The sequence below is a fragment of the Nanorana parkeri genome, unplaced genomic scaffold (assembly GCF_000935625.1).
Source record: "Nanorana parkeri isolate BGI_ZX_2015 unplaced genomic scaffold, ASM93562v1 scaffold1700, whole genome shotgun sequence".
NCBI classification, from domain to species: domain Eukaryota; kingdom Metazoa; phylum Chordata; class Amphibia; order Anura; family Dicroglossidae; genus Nanorana; species Nanorana parkeri.
The window spans coordinates 108,249-129,323 of NW_017307968.1; positions in this window are offsets into that span (position 1 = coordinate 108,249).

Genomic DNA, 21,075 nt, shown 5'->3' on the forward strand with positions numbered 1-21,075 from the left:
AAGACTAGCCATGCACATTTTTTTTATAAGTAGACTAAACTCCAGAATTAAAGTATCTTAACTAGGAGAACTATGGGGTAAGAGTTTTTCCCCATAGGTCTCCTAAGGGTCACGGGAGGACATAAACTAGTGTCCTCCCGTCACCCAATCTCTGAGCCTGGCGAAGGGGACCCTGTGTGGCCCCGAAAGCGCTTGCCAATGAGAGACAGCATCTGCCAATAAATGAGCATCTAATTGCTGTTATTATTGTTGTTGGAGTGCTGGTGACGTCTTTCTATTTGTCTACGTGTGGCAGAGCCATCCGCAGTCATTTCGAGCACCCGTCTTTTTTGGGAGAGTCCGGGTAAGGAGTGCGGCAAGTTTTCTTTTTTCTTATCCAAAGCTCAGTATATCGCGAGCTACAGCTCGCGGTATAGTGAGACAGCTGCAGCCGGGACGGATTCCGACATTACTGTCGAGATCCACCCAGCTGCGTGAGTGACAGCTGGCTCTGCCTATCTAGAGGCAGAGACAGCTGTACCCGCCCCCTCCCCCGTCCGTTCCGCCAGTCAGCGCTGGAGGATCGAAGCGGGGAGGGGGGAATCCCTGCAGGGAGCCATAAGTGACAGTCATGGCTCTCTGCAGGGACATGATCGAGAAGTGAGCGAGCGACGGTATGTGTTCGCTCCCTTCCCGATCTATTGAGCCGACGTGTGACAGATTAATTATCACACATCAGCTCGAACTATGAGGTTGAGTTAAAATCACTCACCTCATAGTTCTCCTTTAACAAAAAATGTATCTTATTTGTGTATCACTCGGCTGTAGATCCTCCAATCATCTCTGAATTGGTGCTGACACTGTCCTTCCTTCTCCAACCTCGCTCCAGTCATAGAATACAATCCCAATACAAATTAGTAAACTAAACATGAGATTGTAATCCATCACAGAAGCGAGCTTTGATCGGTGGCTACCAACACACACAGGGACCATGGGGAACAAAAGTAGCCCCCCTCCAGAAGGAAGGACAGTGTCCGCACCAATTCAGAGATGATTGGAGGATCTACAGCCGAGTGATACACAAATAAGATACATTTTTGTTAATAGTTAAAATACTTGAATACATTTTTAAGATGTAATTACTGAGTTTAGTGTCACTTTATTGAAACTGGTTAATGGAAAGAGGTTTAGGGAGGATGTTAGATAAGTGTCGTGTTCCTGCGCCTTAACGAGTGCCAGCGATTAAAATACTGGCCAGGCATATAAAAACACAGACCATCTGTGAGTCCTTCACACTCCGCATTCTGATGGGTGTAATTTTTGCCTCTCTGACGTCACATTTTGCAGCCAAGCACAGGAGAACACAGGATGTCACCAAAAATAAAAACAGGTTTTTTTTTTTTCCCAAAACGGCTGTTTTCCTGTTTACTGTAACAACATTAATTCTGTGGGGGATGCTGGATTTTTGTCATAGCATCACCCTGGCAGGGCCACTGTTTATGTGTTTTATGGCTTTGTTTATTAGGTTTGTTCAAGTGTGAAAGTCAGTTAGGTTAAAAAATCTAAATGCGCATTCCAGCAGCCAATCACAGGGTAGCTTCCAATAGCCACTCAATAGCTTACACTAAACTGCTGACAGCATGCTACTGATTGGCTACTTTGTGTCAAAGTCAAACTTAGCTCTATTTCCATTCAAAGAAAAGAACAGCCAAAGTGATCATTTAAATGTTACCAGATGGTTTAAATCACTGATCAATCATTGATCACCAATATAAAGGTGGCCATACACTCTACAACCATCGCAAGACTTTAGTCTTGCGATGGTTGTAAAGGGATTAAAAAAACGTACGATCTGCCTATCTTGGACAGGCAGATCGCACTCTCGATCATCGCAAGCCCGCCCTCCTGAGGGGCGGGCTTCCGATGACCGCAATGCTGAACGTGCAGTGTGCGCGTGCGCACACAGGCCCGTTCAGCATTTATCTTCCGAGCACCGTTCTAACCAGCCGAGAATCATACGATTCCCGGCTGGTTTTCGAACATGCTGGTTCGATAGAAGACGTGCGACCGTACAGTAGAAACGGTCGCACGTCTCCGTTCACACTGCTCGATTATCGTACGAAAAACCGATCGCATACGATTATCGTACGATAATCGTGCAGTGTATGGGCACCTTAAGGGGGTATTTCTCTACTAACCACCAATGTAAGGCGATCTTTCTTCACTGACCACCAATGTAAGGGGATATTTCTTCACTGACCACCAATGTAAGGGGATATTTCTTCACTGACCACCAATGTAAGGAGATATTTCTTCACTGACCACCAATGTGAGGGGATATTTCTTCACTGACAACGAATGTAAGGCGATCTTTCTTCACTGACCACCAATGTAAGGAGATATTTCTTCACTGACCACCAATGTAAGGGGATCGTTCTTCACTAAACACCAATGTAAGAGGATCTTTCTTCACTGACCACCAATGTAAGGGGATATTTCTTCACTGACCACCAATGTAAGGGGATCGTTCTTCACTAACCACCAATGTAAGAGGATCGTTCTTCACTGACCACCAATATAAGGGGATCGTTCTTCACTGACCACCAATGTAAGGGGATCGTTCTTCACTAACCACCAATGTAAGGGGATATTTCTTCACTGACCATCAATGTAAGGGGATCGTTCTTCACTGACCACCAATATAAGGGAATATTTCTTCACTGACCACCAATGTAAGGGGATATTTCTTCATTAACCACCAATATAAGGGGATATTTCTTCACTGACCACCAATGTAAGGGGATATTTCTTCACTGACCACCAATGTAAGGGGATATTTCTACACTGACCACCAATGTAAGGGGATATTTCTTCACTGACCACCAATATAAGAGGATATTTCTTCACTGACCACCAATGTAAGGGGTTATTTCTTCACTGACCATCAATGTAAGGGGATATTTCTACACTGACCACCAATGTAAGGGGATATTTCTTCACTGACCACCAATGTAAGGGGATATTTCTTCACTGACCATCAATGTAAGGGGATATTTCTTCACTGACCACCAATGTAAGGGGATATTTCTTCACTAACCATCACTGAAGACACCAGTTGCCTAACGCTAACCAATAGCATAATTGTTTTCTGGAACAACAGAGACAAGTTAAAAGTCCTTCAATCAGGTCAGCAACTTAAAATGCTCATGCCAAAGAAATAGCATGGCAGCTAGGAAACTGGCATTTTCAGGGGAAGAGAAGAATAACAGCCTCCATATTTCTATTATGACAGGTCCTTTAGGAGGATAAAGCTTGCCGTTAGACCTTGTATGACCTACAGCAATGTAATGGATTTTGACTCTCAGTGACAAGAGCTAAAAAAGTTGAGTCAGAATGGTGGTTATTGCCAGTAGATTTCCATTGCAAGGCCAGTGTTGGCAGATAATTATATTATCAATAGCCAGTAAACTGATTAAACATATTGTAGCACAAACCAAGACCGGCTGCATTACAAGACGAACACATAAGATCACTTGACATGTCCTAGACTGTTTTGTGTGCCGTAGCTGAGCGACTGATAAATAACAGCTAGGAGAGGATATGGAGGAGGTGGTGACATAGCGGAGCCTGAACCAGCTTTGTTTAATTCACTTGTAATTTGTCAAATAATGTCAATGTGTTTTCTCATGGTTATGGAGCAGATGGTGGGGAGGAAAAGCCAACAATACTTAAGAGTCCTCAGAGACAACGAAATAAGGAATACATTCCAGCAGAATGATCAGACTTTAACGAAGGGACACAGTTGTGTATTTTTCTTATTTGTCTGGGCAATTTAAGTTGAGCGTATGATGAAATATCCCCAAGCAGAGATACAAGCAGATTAAAGCTGGCCATACACTGTTAGAATGTCATTTGAACGTTAGTCCATCAGGACATTCAATTTTGCCATCATTGGGTCAGCTAATTTAATTTGAAATCCATAAAAAATTCCATCCAGACCGGCTACTTGAATGGAATCCCAGATGCATTAAACAGGTTGCTTTTCTAGAAACCTGAGAGAGCCAATGAATATACACTGAGTGGCCAGATTATTATGACCACCCCATCAGTACTTCGTTTGGCCACGAGATGACTCCACGAGATGACTTTGTTGGGCCGCCTCGTGACTCCACGAGATGTTGAAAGGTGATGCGAGGAATCTGACACTGCACTTGTTGCCCTTCTGATGTCTTGTACCAGCCTTGCCACTCTCAGTTCTGCCCTAACATTGACTAGTCGCTGACGGCCATAATTCGCATGTTCATGACCCAGATTTTCGGCTGACAGTCCGGTCTTCAAACACTTTAACAATGAGCCTCTCTTGAACATTTAACAAATTCTGCTGTTTTGCTGATACTCGCTCCATGGCTCCGAGCGCCAAACAACCATCCCACGTTCAAAGGCTGTTAAATCGCGTTGTTTCCCCGTATCTTCAGAAACAAATCACTTCTACTGTCGTGGTAAACAACCTGCTTCCCTATTTATAATGGTCTGGCCCTCTAGCAACTTCAGCGCAAAATTACAGCTAATTAAAGCTAATTTGACTACAAACGTCAGGTGGTCATAATGAACTGGCCACTCAGTGTATAAGTAAGGCATAGTAAGATTTTACCTTTTACTACGCTGACTGTAATTAACTTGAAAGCCAAAGCTTTTTTTATGTGAGTCTAAGGTGCCCATACACCTTACGAATATCGGCCGATTTTCGTAGGCGATCGCGCTTTCGTCCGATATTCGTAAGGCTGATGGGCAGTGTACAACCGCAAATACCGTACAATCAATCGCCTTTTGACTAACCAGCAGGTTAGAAAACTTTGGTCGTTCGTACGATTTTCGCAAGGTTGGTGGCGTTTACGTAAGTCAAAATGCGTACGATCTACACTGCACATGCTCACACGGAAATACGTGCGGTCGATTACCACAATTCGTCCAGGTGCTTTCTTTTAATTACCGCTGATCCAACCTTGCGATAATCGGGGCAGGACGGGGCCGCTGTATGAAAATCGTACAACGGTTCGAGCATCGGACGAAAAGTGTCGTCTGATGATCGCAAGTTGTATGGGCAGCTATAGGTGGACTTAGGCTGGCCACAACACTCTTCGAATATCTCACCTTCAGCTTTGCTGGCTGAACGAAAGAAATCTATCGATTCCTCCATCCCTGCTAAACAGCATAGATGGAGGAATGCTCACTGCTGGCTATTGTATGCAGCAGTTGCTGAATACCCAGACAGTACCTACATCTGATGTAGGTACTATTCAGCCAAACATTTTCGGACCAGCTTGGAGGGGTGCTGACAAGACCACCCATGGTTCGAATTCTGGTTTGTTCATCCAAAACCAGCCAAAATTCAATCCCAAGTTTGGCAAGTTTAAGATATATCTCCTAATAGTCTCCTTATAGGAACACAGAGAGCAAAGCTGAAATATAAGAGATTTCCCCCAACTTCCTGTATAGGTGCTATATCTCACACAGATCAGGAAACAAAAGACAATCCTCCCAAAGGAGACAGAGACAGTATTTCAATTCTGACAAAATTCTCCTCAACAGGGAAACAGAAAGGACTTAAAACCTGACAGAAGTTCTAAACTTTCCCCAGTCTATGTAGAACTAAAAAAAAAAAGGTTTTGTTGGAGCTGAGCTTTTAATCGGATTGATGGAACTTTGTCCATTAGCATTGCGCCCTGCTCTGTTAGAGCCGGGTAGTGTTAAGTGAAGTTCTGTGGAGCAGCAGAGAGACATTCATGAGGCTGAGAAGCTTGTTCCAAGCCCAGCGTCCATCCGTCTGCCTGGCTCCATCCTGTTAACATTAACTCGGGGTTGAAGTGCTCTTCTATCCTGTTTCTTGCTCTGCTCTGGGGATTGGGAGTTAGAACAGCAGATCTACAGGAACCGGCCTAAGTTCCTGAGTCTCGCATACCGGCATGGTTAAAGTTTCTACAGCCAGCTAAGTTTTAATTAAGATTTTGTAGCTTCATCTGCTGGAAAAAATAATTTCAAGGAGGTTTTTCTAGAGGTGGCCAGACATTAGCCATGGGGATGAACAAGAAAAACCCCTAAAGTGTTTGTAAACCCTAAGGCCTCATTCACACGAGAAACGGCCGGCACGTACAGCTCCGTGCTGCGTGCACGGCCGTATCTGGCAGCTCCAGGGAAGGACAGGTGCTGCGTGTGATTAGTACGCAGCCCCTGTCCTTCTCTATGGGACTACGCGGCCGTACACCACCCTACGCTCACCTCAAGCGCAGGTCCGTAAGGGTGCGGGTGTCCTGTCAGCATACAAGTACGCTCACCAGCACCCGCACAGACGTTCAGGGCGGGTGAGCGTAGGGAGGCGTACGGCCTCGTAGTCCCATAGAGAAGGACGGGGGCTGCGTACTAATCACACGATACTAAAACTAGTATGTTAGTTGTTTGTAGGTGCTGGCAAGTTAAACCACCTCTGTTAGTGAAATGTCCATTGAGATGCTGGGTCCAGTGGCGTCACTAGGGGACTGCCAGGGGTGCGAGCTGCGCCCGGGTGACACCATCGGATAGTCATTTTGGTGTCACCCCCTCTGAAGAGTCGGGCACTCAGTCATGGACCGAGAGCCCGACGGTTGCTGGAGAGAGAAGAGGACTCGGCGCAATACCTTTTACCGCCTGGTGAACATTTCCTCCTCGCTCTGCCGGCATCCATCACCAAGATGGCCACCGTCAGGTAACAGCAAGTGACGTCATCACGTACATGGCGGGGTGTCATCCGGTAGCTGCTCAGGGTGACACCCCGCTTCGGGACGCCCCTGGCCGGGCCTGGCCATTATAAGGGGCTCCCACCATCCATGTTTGATGCAATTAGTGTCCGCTTGCTATAGGTTTCTGCACCGTGCATGTGGTTCTTTTCCCTATTATGTTCATACGTATGTCAGGCACCACATGCTGTCCTACCTTCCTCTTCCAGGCATTGACACTGAGGGGGATTTATGAAAACTGGAGTAGACAAAATCTGGAGCAGTTGCCCATGGCAACTAATCAGCTTCTCTCTTCAGTTTGTTCAGTTAAGATTTGAAAATGAAAGGGAGAAGCAGATTGGTTGCCATGCATATCTGCTCCAGGTTTTGTCTGCTCCAGTTTTGATAAATTCCCCTCACTGTGTCTGACTGAACCTAGATGCCATTGCCATTCTCAGTGTTGTTTTGCTGCCTGGCTCTAGGGAGACACTGAGACGCGTCGTGACGCTGGATCCTGTACATGACAGGGGGAGGGGAGACTGTATTTATTTTTGCTTCCAAAGAACTTCCCTTTTGCATTTTCCTCCCTATCTGATCCGCTGAGCGCCTCTCTCCCGGCACCCGCCAGCGAGACTTTATCTGATAATGACATAATGTGGTGCCAGCTGGCCTCAGAATGACGCAGGGAAATGTTACAGGATCTCGAGGTAGCTGCAAATACCACCCGACTGCCCAATTGCAGCCACTTTACCGGCTGGAAAAGCAAATACACAAAGATCAACACCTAAAGCAGCCCTAAAAAGGGTATCTTTAAAGCAGTAATGAATATTCTCATGGCTGTGCCCTTACTTGCTTAAAGGCATAGTCCACCTTTTCAAAAAAATCACAATATGCATAGATATTAAAGTGGAAGTAAAGTTTTGAATTGAAAAAGTGTCAGCACTTTTTTTCTGGCTTCTGCATGCGCAGGTCAGTGTGCAGGGTTGGCTCAATTCCTTGCCGAGACCAAGTAACTCACGTGCACATGCTGAGGAGTTACATCATCTATGCCTGGACCAATCAAGCGACCAAAGTCTCCGAACCTGGAAGAAGACAAGGGAGCGTTGGCGAGGGAAGGCAACTTGGACATCGCTGGAGGGGATCCCTTTGGCATTTAAGACTGCCACAATTGGCTAGTATGCTGTACATACTAGCACAATATAGCTAACAGCTCCTGGGGGGGCCTCTACTTCCACTATGATGAAATTAAAAATGTACGTTTATTAATTTTTTGCATTTTAGCCTGTGAAGCATTGCAACCACAATAGTGGACTGTGGGTGCAATGCCCAGGCTCCTGTAGACTGCTCGTCTCATGTCCTGTCTGTAGCAAGGTACAGACTTTCAGTTGTGGAACAGTAGGAAACAATGAATGGACTAGAAGTGCGATAGCATCTCTGCACTTGTACTCCATTGAGAACTAAGTGGGGGCTGAACGAGAACAAAAATGTACAGTGTATGGCCAGCCTTACAATTAGTAGCAGTGTTGTCAGCCTGCTGTTGGTCGTTGAGCTAGCCAACACATCTTTGGCCCATTGGCCAATTAAAGCAGTTTAGCATTGTCAGCTTGCCATGCGGGCTCCTTCAGTCGGTCGTTGAGCAATCTACCCCCAGACACATCTTTGGTCCATCGGGCTCCTTCAGTTGTTGAGCTGCTCCTCCTCCTTGGTTTTTGAGCTGCCCAACACATCTTTGGTCCATTGGGCTCCTTCAGTTGGATGTTGAGTTTCCCAACACATCTTTGGTCCATCTGGCTCCTTCAGTTGGATGTTGAGATACCCAACACATCTTTGGCCCATCGACCAACTGAAAGAGCTTAGTGTTGTCAGCCTGCAACAGGAAGTGCTGGTACTGGCAGGTAAGAAACAGGTTGACAAAAAATTTTTTTTTAAGAAAATCATATACAGTGCAGCATGATGTCAAACATACTAAAAATATATCTGGGGTTTGCATAAAATTTCATGATCTGGGTCCTGAAATTTCAGCTGTCCTTCCAAATTGATTTATTCAGACAATTTCCACACATAGACCTAGTGGGTTGTCTTTTTTTTACCAGCGCTGACGAAGGGCTATTAAAAATATGTTTTCATACTAAGTGTACCTGTCCTCTATGTACCATAGAGCAGCTATTTTGGAACTGGACTAGTGTTTCCTGAAGAATACAACCTGTCTTTTCACTGACCTGTTGTAAAAACTCAGGGCTTAAACAGTGTATCAGTCACCCATGCACAACGGGGAAGCCATTGATTGAACTGTATCCTATCAAAGCAAACAAATCTATGAGGGGTGAGGCCCTTAAGCTGGATGTACACGGTTAGTTTTCTGTTGGAAAACCATCATCTTTGGAACATTCATTCGATGTTATAATAGGTAATGGGGTTAAATCAATTAGACAGGTACACTTTAATACTCTTTGCCCCAGCCCCAGGTCACTAGCTTCATTTGAACAAGTTTGTAAGCTTGGTCAGTGGTGGTGATTTCTCTGCAGAGCGTGTACCACTTTAATACTTCTCATTGCAGCTATGACAGGTTGAGGAGAAATAATCCTTGATGTAGCAGCCAATCAGAATTCAGATCTCATGCCATTGTAGGCTGCTGAAATGTACATTTTGATTGGTTGTTATGGTTTACATATCTGCCAAGTGTCCTTTCTGCCGCACAGTTTTCCACTATACAAACTAACCCGCCAGGCAGGAGGGTGGCACGCAAACTGCCGCATCAGGTGGCTTACGTAGCTCACTGCTATCTTTTCATATCGCCGAAAAGTGACCCCCTAATTTATCTTGGGAATTTTAGCAACTGTACAATTTCAGAAAATAGCTTGCCCTTGTTTTATTTCCTCTTTATGGGCCTCTAACAAAAAATCTCATAAAAGAAAAACATGTTCCTGCAGCAACCGGATTCTCTGCTTCATTTACCCATAAGAGCATGTCACACTAGCCATGCTGTCGCCGGTAGTCGTAGAATTACTAAAGCATGCCATACACCTGGAAAATGTTGCTTCAAATTTTTCGTTTTCTGAGCATTTATTTGATTTTCCAATGATTAGCAGGGTCTAATCGACATTCATAGGGTTATTCACAAAAGGGTGAAGGGTTTGGAGGAGGCAGGAGAAGTGAACAATCTAGGACAACATATCTGAACTGGAAAGTGAGCTGAATTTTTCCAAATCAGCTATTTCGGCCTAGATTGTTCACTTCTCCGGCCTTCTCCAAACTCTTCACCCTTTTGTGAATAACCCTGTCAGTTTCTACTGTAGTGGCGAGGAAATTAGAAGGAGCAAGGTGGAAATTCTAACCGTGAATGTGATACATATTGTAATACTCATGTGTTGAGTAACATGTCTGTGATTCCATTCAAGTAGTCGGTCTTTGGAACTAACTTAGTTGACTGAATGATTGCGAGAACAGATGCTAGAATTAACGATTTCGGACAAACGTTAGAACTAAATTCTAACAAAGCTAGGCCAACTTAAATGGGACCTCTACCCACCCATTTAAAGTCTACCAAAACAGTTACTTTCAAGGCATGCCAACTGTCAAGGTTGCTTATTTCAGCTCTCAACCGAACTTTTAAGTCCTCAAACTGCAATAAAAATAGAGGTTAAGATGGCACCTTCCTTGGCTGCAAAAAATGGGAGAGAGTGTAGTTCCTATGGTGTCATTCCTTTGCTAGCAGTTAAAGGAGAACTATGAGGTGAGTGCTTTTCACTCATCCTCATAGTTCTAGCCGACCTGTGACAATGAGACTGTCACAGGTCGGCTCAGTAGATCGGGAAGTGAGCGAACACATACCGGCGTTCGCTCACTTCTCTATCCTGTCACGGCTCTCTGCCGTGACAGGGGAGGAACTGGATTCCCCCCTCCCCGCTCCGATCCTCCAGCGCTGACTGGCGGAATAGACGGGGAGGGGGCGGGTACAGCTGGCTCTGCCTCTAGATAGGCAGAGCCAGCTGTCTCTCACGCAGCTGGGCGGATCCAAACATCCCAGTCAGGATCCGCTTCAGCTGCGGTGTCTCAGCGGTAGCTCGCGGTATACTGAGCTTAGGGTGACGGGAGGGCGCTAGTTTGTGTCCTCCCGTTACCCTAAGGAGAACTATGGGGAAAAGCCCTAACCCCATAGTTCTCCTTTAAGGCTCTGCACCTGAGGGAATGATGTCCATGGCAGTTCCATCTTGGTGATGGTGTCGCCAGGAGCTAGGCGTGCCACCTTTTCTTCAAGCGAAACCCGAACATTCTAGCCATGCACAGACATTTCTTTGGGAGAACGAGTCATGGCTTTTTCATATGTAAATAGCACTGCCCAGTCATATGTAAATATCACAGGTGAGACTATTTGTGGGGGGCCAATAACCCCTATCTTAATTTTGGTTGCCCCATGTCTGCCTGACATCTTGTGTCTGGGTTTCTGCTGCCATGTAACCCGGACACAGCATTCAAAACCCGAACTGTTCGGGTGAATCCTGGACTGGTGGCAACCCTACCAGGGGCAAGGCCTGTAATGCTCTGGAAACATGAAAGGGATACAATGGTTACTATGGGCTGCAAGACCCTTTCTTCCTTCTTTGATCATAAGGCCTTGTTATATTAAATAAGCCTGTGAGTTTAGCAGAGCGTCCATACAGTGTGCTGACTCAGTCGCAGTCGCATTCTCAGTATATGGCTCCTGCTGCTACAGAGGCCATCCACAGAGTCAGTCTGTTCTCCATAGATAAGGGTTGTTTTCTGTGGAGGCAGGAAGCTGCGCACAATGGTGACTGCTCAGGTCTGTGACCCACTACGGAGTTTGGATGTGAGCCCCACTCATTAATTAAAGCTTCTATTAATCCAGTGTGGAGCTTCCGTGTGTCCGTCCTCACCCCCTCGAGGCAGGAAGCTGCCCACACATCCAGAGGGCAGACTGCTATTTTTACTATGTGTCTGACTGGAGAGCACGTGGTGACACACAGGGGAACTCCGGCTCCCTAAGACTGACCCTTCTGCTGCTGAGTGACATGGTGGGACAGTCTATGACTCAGTGACAATGCACCAGCCATGAAGTCTTGAGTAAAGAATGATTCAACGCTAATGAAAAAAAAAGTAGAAAAAATGGAGACCTGGTGAAATTATATTCCTCCCTGCCAGGAATGAGCAGAGTGATTTTGGCTGAATTGACTACACGGACTACAAGCAATCCTTACAATGGGCAATCGTGACAATACTCAGGCAACAATAAGGAAATTGCCCATTTCTTGCCAGGCAAGAAATGGGCAATCTTGACCAACTAAAATGGGCAATTCTGACCAACTCAAATTAACAATTGTTACAATATGCGGACTCTAAATGGGCAGTTGTGATGTAACACGGGCAACAATTAGGCAATTATGATAATAACCAGGCAATCCTGACCATATGAAATGCTGAATGGGACCCTCTATAGAGGACTACAAATCTCAGCAGTACTTTATACAGCAATGCTATTTTTTTATTTTTCCTATTTTTCCAACTTTTTTTGTGTGTGGTTGCTACAGGGGATGTGGGTTGGGTTTTTTTTTTTGGGGGGGGGGAAGCGGTGGCCCGAAAACAAGTCTTGCACCAGGGCCCTTTGTTCCTTAGGTCCGCCACTGCATAGCGGAAATGTACAAATTGTTCTGGTCCATGAGGGGTATACAGGTGTGAAAGCTAAACTGATTAATATAGCAAATTTATAAAGTTAGAGCCAAAGGAAATCTCACCGCTCCAATTCCTTAGCCACCATCAGGACTCCCCAGGTGCTGGTCTAATAGGTGTGTCTCCACCTTGGAATGTAGTAGTATACGAACAGACCGCACTATCCAGAGAATTCCAATACTTCAGTCTTATTGAAATTCACGGAAAATCCAGTATAACAGTGAATAAAAGTGTATAAAGCAACAAATACCAGCACTGCACACCCCCAACCAGCTACAACCTCTCACATATTTCACCGGTAGGCTTATTCATAGAGGTATATAATGTGTTTAAAGTTTATAAAGTGTTAGACAGTGAAACCTGAATTGGCCAAGTAGAATGATGGGCGTCCATGGTTCCTCTGGCCAACCCCGAGACAGGGATTCCAGGGATGAAAAAATAGTACAAACCACCCAAGCCTTGGAATTGTCCTTGAGACTCAGGAACACATGGATTTGTGTTAACACTTCAATTCTTTTTGTTCCAGATCCAATCTCCCAGCGGTGTCAATTGGAACCTGCGGACGAAAATTCCGGGATCACCGCAACTGGCCAGCGTCCTCTCGTCTTAAAGGGCTGTGTGGGGAAATTCACAGATCAGGAAGTGTATGTGCTCAATGTAATTACACCCAAGGATAACCCTGTGAGTCTTTATCAACATCAATTTTTTTGTGGTAGAGTGTATGTTTAGCCAATACCTTCTTCCAGCTTTGGGTAGAAGTGGAATCTCTATCAGGTGTTTACCGCTATCCAGGACTTCATTAGAGAGATTCCCCTCACTTCCTGTCCTGGTGACAGAGATAAAAAGTTGGCTGTAGCCTTCTACTCTGCTAATGGAAAAAAATATTTTTGTCTCTGTTGCTTTTGGAGATTCTTCCTCATTTACTGTCTGTTAAAACCACAGTCACCAGGACAGGAAGTGAGGGTAAATCTCTCTAACGGAGCTCTGAAAAGACATAAAACCCCAGTATGGGTTCTAATTCTTCCCTATGGCATCTAAACTTGAAAATACAAACAAAAAAGCAAGTGCAAACTCACATGTCTTGGTCCACGATTCCAAATTAGGCTTTATACATCAAGTATTAGATGGTCCAGGCCTGCAGTAGTCCAGGGTCAAGTACAATGTATATTGAACTGTATGTTGCTAGCCTCATGTTCAGGGCCGGATTTACTCCCTCTGCTGCCCAAGGCCGGATTTACTCCCTCTGCTGCCCAAGGCAGGGAAGCGGCGGCTTCCCTGCTATACATTTAGTTCTGCTTGCCCAAAGCAGGACTAAATGTAGAAAACAACTACCCGCCCGGCACCCGGAACTGCATGTCCCGTGCATTAGGAGATAGGAATTCCACACCCCTGCTGCCCCTCTACTCCCTGCTGCCCCAAGGCCGGGCCTTGGTTGGCCTTATGGGAAATCCGGCCCTGCTCATGTTTCAGTAAAGTGGTTAGTATTAGCCATGACCTCTGAGGGCAATACAAGTATATGAACTTCTGTCTTGATAGCCTCTGTTCCCTGTAAGCATATATAATGCAAGGTTCAGGTCTTAGAAACTGCTCTAGTGTTAATCATTATATAACCCCAACTTCATAAACATGGTGCCAGCCTTGTGGTGGTGCAGCGGATGGAACCACAGAACGCAGCAAGGGGGACACAGATATCCGACACACCCAGTAGTACCAAATCCTGAATATTCTCCTGAATGCCTTAACACTTGAAGAACGTGTGTCAGAGAGAAGTATTAGGAATCCTCTTTTGCAGGCTTCTTGCTTTAGAATTGTATTTTTCAAGTGACAGAGTCGCTTTCAAGATCTGGTACAGTATAAGCATGATATAGCAATACAAATAGAGAATATTATTTATAAAGTTGACCATTTTGAAGCCCCTGCTCAGAATATTGGCATAACCAAGAAGGGTGTAAAAATGGAGTCCCCCTTTAAGCCATCCTGTCTTGTGTCATTGTGTTTTTATTGATGTGTGCTTTCTGTGTACATAGTGCACAGGTTATAGTAGGCTGGGTGGAAGGGGAAGCACCGTGCTTGGCTTGCAGAAGAATTACTGGAAATGGACCTTAAGTTACCATCTTAGTTCAGTTCACGTGAAACAATGTCTGCAAATTCAGGGTGTAAAAATAGAAAGTGAGCCGAATCACCAGGCGGCATCATCCAGGGCGACATTGTGTCGATAGGGGATTTAGTTTGCTGGGTCAGCGTGGTGACAAAACGCCCTTCTTTGTGAGGGGTGCTTAGCTCACCGATACCGTCATGCGGTTTAAAGAACATTTTCTCGGGAATTTCTCTTGTTTAACTTTCACCTCGGTGAAACAATCCTTTTCTCTAGAGCTTTTATTTTTTTTATCTTCACATTTTTGTGTTTTAATCCTAAGTAAAAACAAATGTTTTGGCTACCCTGGGGGAGGCCTGAATCAGGATAAGTGATTGCAGAAGAGACGTGAGCCTGGAATTCATTTAATGCTGTTTGTTTTTTTCCCCCAAAATGTTATTTGACTTCATTTAAAGTACAACTCTACCTTTATCCCTTCACCCCTCCCCAGTCCTAATAAGCAAAACAGCACTAACTCCCTTCCAACCTCCCACCTCCAGCTGCTTACTTACCTCCACTGCAAAACTGTAGCCTCATTTTATTGCAAATTATTATGGAGCCTTCCATCCAGGCAGCAGGGGAAGCTATAAGCCCCTTTTCACATTTTCCTTTGCTCCTTTGTTGTAGATCTTTCTGCCTTGTTCATGGTTGTTGTGTTGCATCATCTCTGGCATTCTGTGATCCCTTTTCTCCATAATGCTATCTTATGTGTGTCTTGCCTCCGAATACTATCCATTAGCAAACTCCAAAGCAGATAATAAATGCCACCTTACATAACAGGCAATAGTCCTGCATGTGGTAAGGACTCTCTCGATTTCACCAACAACCACCTCTTTGGATAAGTCCTACCACTTGTCAGAGCTGTGTCATGGCTGGTGGAAATACACGTTATGCCCCCAAAGAAGGAGAATCGTCATCTCCATTATTCGCTGCCTCTACTCTCTTAACCTTCAGTCTATGACCAATCCCTCAGCAAAATCTCCCACTGGAAAACAATCAGCTGCTACTTCTCCCAGTTCCATCTTCACCAAAACTAATTACTAGCTTTGCCACCTCTCTCCCTTGTCCACTATTAGCTCCCCTTCTACCTTCTTCTCGCAACATTAATCTTTCTTTTTGGCCCCTAACTACACTCAGACTGACTTCACTTAGCCTCCTCCAGCTTCTGCCCATGATCAGATTCCACTGCCTTCCCTCTATTCCCGTGATGATAATCTAGGATGATCACCTATGTGCCTTCTTTGACCTCCCATGATGATCTCCTCTTTCACGTCATTGAGTAGCTCATAGTCTGCCTCCCCTCTTTTCCCCATCCATGATTATATTTAACTCCTCATGTTACTTGGTCAGCTCATGCTCTTCTTTTGCTTTCCTCCCCGATCAGCTTCTACTCTGCTTTGTCTTCCTCTCACAATGTTTCATGGTCAGCTGTCCCCCTTCTCTCCTCTTCAGCTGGTCATGATCAGTTTCCATTCTCTCTTATCTGTCCTCCTCTCCCTTCCGCAAGGTCATGATCATTCACCCATCCCCTGTCATGATCAGTTTCCATTCTGTCACATCTGTCGCCCTCTCCCTTCCTCAAGGTCATGGTCATTCATCCTTTTCTTATGGTCTAATGTCAGCTTCCCCTCTTCTTTCTATATCTATATATTCTTATATCTATATTCTTTCTACATCTTCTTGGGGAACTAAAAAAAAGTGTAAACTGATCCATGAACTGGGATCACTTTACACTTTTTTTTAGTTCCCCAAGAAGATCAGCTATTATATCTAGATAAAATATTTTCTGATTGGGCAATGATGTATACTGGTTATTATTGTATCACTCAGAGCTCAAAGCATATATAGATAAAATATTCTCTGATTGAGCAATGATATATACTCACAGCTCAAAAAACATTCAAACAACAATAAAGTATATCTAAACCTAAAAACAAAAATGTAATCAATTGCAGCTTCCCAGTACTTAAATATGGTGGATGCATAGTATTCTTTTTCAAGCTTTTCACCTATATTTTCACCTGGTGATCCGGCCAGTAACACACTTCCTGTCCTAGGGTGACAATGTTGACTCACCATACTGTATCTATAGAGGAGGAGCGTTGTCACCTTAAGACAGTACTACAGAACACCTTTCAGAGTGCACTGAACACAAGACAGCTCTGTATTTTTTAGCAAGATCAAACAGATTTAACAAAACACTTCCAATAGTATATTTAACAGGCCAAAAGGGAGCAAATAACAGAAGTTCATTGTTAGGGTTTCCATACAATTTAATCTGTTCATGAATAGCACATATTTGATGATGATGATGATGATGATAATAATAATAATAATAATAATATCTGGCTGATATATTTTATCCAAGATTCTGAATTTGGTCATCTCAAGGGAAGGATCAGAAGGAGAAGCCTCACAGAATCCTCCTGTGTTCATTATAAATGCCGAAGAGAGCCTGTTTTTGAACATCAATGACACAGGTCTTCCAGTTACTGTTATTGTAAGTACTATTGAAGGTGTGTGTATGTGTATTACATATCATAATGAGAATGGAAAGATATCATGCAATTGTCCAAAACAAGATACTAATGCCACCTTAATCTTACAGTACGCCATTTGTCACACAATCTCATCAGAATCTGGTCACTTCCCTAGAAGTGGAGGTGATGCCAGAGCAGAGGTTTCTTTGGGAAATAATATTTTACAATGTTTAAAGTTACAATATATGGAAGAGAGCTGTTTTACTATCAAAAGATTTGCATTGCTGTCCTCCCAGTCCTGAGAGTTACACAGCCCTGCCAGGCAACATAGCCAGGCTGGTGACCTGACTTTTCTCTGCTACAGTTAAGCCATACAACTTGGTAACCTCCCTGTCCAGCTGCAGCAACATATGCAACTGTTTACATCAGAATAGGATTGCTGACCTTGTTCTGAAAGTTCTAGATGCTTGGCAGTCATGCTGATCCTCTGGTTTGAGTTCATTCTGAGTGGCTAACACCGACTAAGTCACAAGGTCTGACTTCATGGGCTGCATACTCTTTCCAGGTCATTGTCATGGCTATAAAAAAAATGGACTGCTTTTATCTTTTACTGGCCAGCTCATTCATATATACAACTGCAAAAAGGTGGGCTTTAATGCCTAACCGCCACAAATATGTGTCCACCGTTCTCTGCTGAAAGCAGGCTCACTTTGTGCTCCCAACACGGCAGCTCCCGATCACTATTTATGATCAGGACTCAGGCAATGGACTTCTGAATATGTGATTGATGTGATTGGCTGTCACAGTGATCACATATTGGGGAGCCAGTCCCTGCCTCTTTTCATTAATAACTTTCCACATTGCACATTCCCATGTTCACATATATGTTTTATTTATTTTTTATTAGCATTCCAAATCAGTTCAGATCTTCTCATCGCACCGTAATGATTCACCTTTCAATGATACGGAGAGTGAGGAACTTTTACTATGGGCAAGGCGGAAATATGGGGAAGTCTCCTTCTTCGCTGAGCTTAAAGATAACCATAACATTCTTCTGAAGATGAGGAAAAGTAAGTGACAGTGAATATCATTTCACATAAGGTGCTATAACACGTAGAGGTGATCCCCCCTAGACTTCCGAGCCCACATTTCATATTTTAGCTGAAGCTTTAGTACTTTTTATATGAGTTCATGAATTCAGAGTCTGTCTATCCTGTGGTTATAACCTGTCATTGGAATACAAAGGGGGTGATTTACTAACCTAAACACACGCACACACCAGGTGCGTGTGATTTTCACACAGCAAAACGTATTTATCAACCAAAAAGTCTCTAAAAGCACATTTCCACTAATGCCATATATGGAAAAATCATGCACATGATGCATATATAATGCTGCTTCACAGTTTAGACAAAAATGGTTAGCTCATGCATTTACATTCCTGCATTCATCAACACAAGCAACACAACATAGAGCTAATTTACACAACATCACCTTGCAATTCATGCTTGGCTTTGCACAACGCACCTGCTGGGTGTGTACACACTACAAAGGTGTTTAGATTCCACCCATAGATCATGCTGGGAGGGAACACACTACAGAGGTGTATACATGTTCGTGGTGTGTTTATAAGGTTAGTAGATCAACCCCAAAGAGTCAAACTGTAAAAGAAAATGTTGAAAGCTAACCTATCTAGCGGGTGGTGAGTCCAGTCTTTGCGAAGCTATGGGTCCATAGAACACTTCCAACTGTAGGATACACAGCAGCTGGCAGCTTGAAAAGTTGAAGATGTGGGACTGGATTCCAATGTAGTCAATACTGTTCTTCACCTAGACACCGGACATGACTCTGACTGCGCCAACAATGAGTGTAGTGTGATCTGGTAACATCAAAGGGCCCATTTACACTATTGCGTTGCATTAAAGGAGAACTGTGAGGCGAGTGAAAATCACTCACCCTCATAGTTCTAGCCGACCTGTGACAATTAAACTGTAGCAGGCCGGCTCAATAGATCACGAAGTGAGCGAACACATACCATCGCTCGCTCACTTCTTGATCCTGTCCCTGCAGAGAGACGTGACTGTCACTCACGGCTCTCTGCAGGGATTCCCCCCCTGCCCGATCCTCCAGTGCTGACTGGCGGAATGGACGGGGGAGGGGGCGGGTACAGCTGGCTCTGTCTCTGGATAGGCAGAGCAAGCTGTCACTCACGCAGCTGGGTGGATCTCGACAGTAATGTCGGGATCTGTCCCGGCTGCGGCGTCTAAGTATACTCGTGGTATACTGAGCTTTGGGTGACAGGAGGATGCCAGTTTGTGTCCTACCGTGACCCTTAGGAGAACTATGGGAAAAAGCCCTGACCCCATAGTTCTCCTTTAACTGCCATTCATTTTCTATGTGCCCCCTTGTTGAGTCTGTGTTGATCAATGCAGCTCACCAGACATGGTGTGAATGAGCACCAAAAGAATATATACAAGTCATTGTAACACCCATTAAATAGACCCTGTCACCAACTTGCAGATAATGCAGTGAAAATTAAATATTTTACATGCTTCATTGCAGCGGTTTTCCTTTCAATAAATTAATTTATTCACTTGCAATGTACTTTTTGAGCTTGCTAGCAAATTTGATAACTGCAGAAAGAGTCAATTCCCCGGCACAGCCCCTTCCACCCTCCCCATTGGCACATCATAGCCCTTTCCTCTTCTGAGAGTATCTAAGTACTGTTCCTGTTGGCCCAGCTCCCCTGCCCCTCCCCTTACCTTCCTATATAACCTTTTTTGTAGCTGCTGTGGAGGAGCGTAGGGTAATACTGTAGAGCGGGGTAGCCCTCCAGCTGTGGTGAAACAACAAATCCCATCTTCTCTCTGCCTCTGGGAGCCATGCCTGTGGCTATTAGAGTTTTGCAATACCTCATTGGATTTGTAGTATCACCAAAGCTGGACTGCCGACGTTTGGCCACTCCTGGAGTGTCTCTTGAATGACAGCTCTGAGTCTGCTGTGCTACTGAAAACACATCCAAAATGGTGGCACCCAGTAGCAGTTAATATTTATATTGTTATATTTTAAAAAGCTTTGGCTGGAGTTGTGCATTAATAAGGAGATTTTTGTTTCTCCCAGGTAAAACTGGACCCGAGTTTTGTATCCCGCAGGACAATTTCAGCTTTGGGGATATGCTGCAAGCAGTAAGTGAAGGCACACAGAGCATAGAGAGCTGTAGTTACAAAACCTCAGGGCCAGACTCAAAGGCTGAAATAAATGCCTACATTGTACAAGTGACCCACGATGGACCTCTGTCAAGGTACGGGTAACCTTTGATCGTTCATAACTGTCTGTGAATGGAAATTCGTTTTTAATTTTCCATAATGTGAGCCATTAACCCCGACACTGAATGCTGATTAGGGGTCAGTGGCATAACAATCACCATAGCGACCCAGGCTGGCCAGGACATCCCCCTGGTGCCGTTCGGGCCGCCTGGGTGCTGCTATTCACATGTGCAGCGGCGCGTTCCTCCTCACAGCCGCTGCTGAGTCGGTGACAACCAGCAGCTTCGGAGGAGGTGGCTGGGCCCGTCATCGGCAGCGATGGAGGAGGTGGGGCCCATTGATCGAGTAAGCAGGGCTTAGCGAAGGGGGAGGCGGGCCCTGCCTCCTCCATCACTGGGGCCCGTCTCCTCCATCATGAAGGAGGCAGGGCCCGCAAGCGATCGTGGAGGAGAAGGAGGCGGACAAAGGATCGGAGCAGACAGATAAGAGGGCTTGACCGCCCATCTGAGACCCTGCAGAGCCCACCATAGAGAGTATATGGTGGGCTCTGCAGTGTCACCCTCAGGTGGGCTGTGCGGGATCTCAGGTGGGCTTAACTAGAAATCACAGGGCCCCATACAAAAATTTGCTATGAGGCCCTGTGATTTCTAGTTACGCCCCTGGTAGGGGCGCTGACGTTCAGTATGTGTATGCATTCTCTGGGTCAGTGACTCAAAAGGTATTGAAGTCAACCAACATTTTCTTAAAAATGGGTGAACAAGGTCCTTCAAACCCTTGGTGAA